Genomic DNA, 3,052 nt, shown 5'->3' on the forward strand with positions numbered 1-3,052 from the left:
CCCGCGGGGGCGTCTTGCGGTCTGGAGCCATTCTTATGCCTCAGATCAATCGAGACATGAAATTCTGCCTCATTGTGCGACTTAGCGGACTTAATGTAGCAAGACGAGGAGCTTGGAGTCTGGAAACTGTGATGTGGGTGGCGTGGGTGAGGCTGGCTGGGCGTGATGGCAGTCATGATGGGTGGTGTAGGCGAGATGGCACTGTCAGAGTAGGGATGTGTGAGTGACTTGTGTGCTGCAGAAACACTTAAACACCTGTTAGCAAACCCCTCTAACTCAAACATCAACAGCGGCAGGCTTTATCTATAACGGTGCGCCACACGCTGATAAGGTATCGCCCGAGTCAGGTGACGTGTGATGAATGTGCCGCAAGCTTCCGTCAGTACTGACATAGCTGCGGTGTCCGAGTGGTTAAGGAGATGGACTCGAAATCCATTGGGCTCTGCCCGCACAGGTTCGAATCCTGTCCGCAGCGATCAAAATTTTAATGACTAAAGAGAGTTGAAGGGGAGGCGGTAACACCCTGCAGTACGTGTTGGAGACGAGCGTGCTGGCGTGGTGCACGTGGCGCTGCTGTGTGCTGTGTGTGTGCGCCTGAGTATGCACACCTGTCACGCCTGAGTGGCAGCGCGGCAGAGTGCCAGCTACAGTACTGAGCGGGACAGGACGAGGCGGGGCGGGGCGGGGCAGAATGGGGTGGGATGGAGCCCTGTGTGGATTAGGTTACTACTGGTAATTTTATCGTCTTCATACTGACCGCCGCGACGCCCCTGCCTCAGGGATAGGCAAGGCGCGGGGCGAGGAAGGGCGGGGATAGGTTACAGCACGCAGTACTTCCGGGGAAGGTGGAGCGTGCCGCCCGTGATGGCGGTGCAGGTGATGTTTTCTGTGCGGTGGTGATGGTGGTGGAAGTAGCCGTATTGAGCGCAAGTGGTAGTAGTGGTGGTTGTCTTAGCAGCAGTGATGGTGGTGGTGGATGTGATTGTGGTGGCAGTGAGGAAGTGGAATAATTCAAAAGTCAGTTCCACGATCTCATTCATCCTCAGCTTCCTTAACCCTTTACCCGCCCTTTCATCCTCCGCTGACCGCTAACCAGGCATAACACCAGTGTTCTGCTGAATGCACTATATTAAAGCAACACGCCTCGAATTCGTCTGGTTATATTATTTCTGTCATTCTTAACTTTAACAACAACTAAGCAAGACTTATTTATCCTTATTCCTTCACAATCAACAATAGCAAAGCAAGAACTATCTCTATTTATTTATCATTAAAACTAACCAAGCAAGCTCTGGATATCCTTAGATCCTCATAAGTAGCAGAAACCAAACAAACTCCGCCTAGTTCAGCCCACCTAACCTAACCCAAGCCCTGCTGCAACCCTACTCTGCATATCAGCGCTCCCACGTCACTGGTAATTAAACATTTTTCTCCTGCTTATATCCTCGGTTTTTTGAGACTCTGATCTTGCGTTTCTGCTTCGATGAATGTAATTAAAGCTAAGTCGTACACACACACACACACACACACACACACACACACACACACACACACACACACACACACACACACACACACACACACACACACACACACACACACACACACACACACACACACACACACACACACAGAGAGAGAGAGAGAGAGAGAGAGAGAGAGAGAGAGAGAGAGAGTTGCTAATAAAAAAGAAGTAAAATATTTCAGCACGTTAATATTTTCGAGAACTTACATATATTCACATCTGTAGAAAGTATATGATGATGATAATGATGATGATGATGATGATGATGGCATATTTGTTCTACGTATTGTGGTGTAGACTCGTGGTGGTCTTTCCAAACAAATTTCTCCAAACACACACACACACACACACACACACACACACACACACACACACACACACACACACACACACAGGCCAGTCAGCTATTTATGAAAGCTGACGATAGGAAGTGCTGAGAATTGTATGTGTTTGTGTGTGTGTGTCTGTCTGTCTGTCTGTTTGTCTGTCTGTGTGTGGCGCCCCGTTAAGGTTATTGGGGCCAGATAATGTGTGATAGTCCGACTCTCACCCAGCTCTCACTCTCACTCTCATTCTTACCTAAATTCCTCACACTTCCTTCCCTTTCGTCCTTTACATCACCTCTCCCTCACTTCTACCCTCTTCCCGCCACCTCTCCCCTTCTCTCTCTTACTCATCACTTCCTCACACTCTCACTCTCCCTCTCACCTCTTCCTCTCGCTCCTAGCCGTCACTCACTCTGTTCTCTCTCTCCTCATTTATCATATTTCATTCTTCTTCCTTTTCTTTATCTCTCAGTGTTTCAATTTAATTCAACACCATTTAGACTTGTTCGAGCTCAGGCACTAAATCTCTCTCTCTCTCTCTCTCTCTCTCTCTCTCTCTCTCTCTCTCTCTCTCTCTCTCGTTCAGTGGTGCAATATTTCTCTCTCGTATCTCGATCGCTGTACATTTTCACTTTCTTACGTATGCGCGCTCCTTTTCCTTATTCTCGTTCTTAGCTTAATCACGTTTTTCCTCTTGCATAATGTTGATTTCAGCTGATACTTTCCAGGATTATTTTCTCCGTAATAGTGTTAATCTTAATCTTCAAATCTTCATAGTTGTTTTCCTGGTCGGCCGTTCAGTAACTTTATTTTCCTTATCTTTTCTTTTTCTTTCTTATTTCCTCGTTTGTTTAAGTTACTGCATTCATTTTTTTTCTTTTCTATTCAATTATCACTTTTTTTTCCTGTTTAGTTGTTTTTTTTCCTCGAACGTTTGCCATCCCTTGTCACTGTTTTTCATATTTCTTTTTTTTTCTGTTTTTTCGTTCTTCGTGGTACGTTCAACTGTCATCCATACTTTTTTTTGACAGATGTTTCTTTCTTTTCTTGTCTCATATGTTTGCTTTTCCAACTCGCTATTTTCCATAAGGTTGATTGATTTTTTTTTTCTTGGTATCTTCAGTTATGGTGCATTCGTTTCCCGGCAGGCTGTGTTGTATTGTGACGTATTGTATTTGTGTTGTGTTGCTGTGGTATGTTT

The 3,052-nt window shown here is 45.7% G+C and overlaps 1 non-coding gene across 1 annotated transcript; it reads left to right on the top strand.

Annotated features, from left to right (window-relative positions):
* The first annotated feature begins 393 nt into the window (after nt 1-393).
* On the top strand, nt 394-475 carry Trnas-cga. Its single transcript has one exon. It is a non-coding gene; the product is annotated as a tRNA-Ser (tRNA).
* The last annotated feature ends 2,577 nt before the right edge of the window (nt 476-3,052 follow it).

This window comes from Portunus trituberculatus, chromosome 37 (assembly GCF_017591435.1).
Source record: "Portunus trituberculatus isolate SZX2019 chromosome 37, ASM1759143v1, whole genome shotgun sequence".
NCBI lineage: Eukaryota > Metazoa > Arthropoda > Malacostraca > Decapoda > Portunidae > Portunus > Portunus trituberculatus.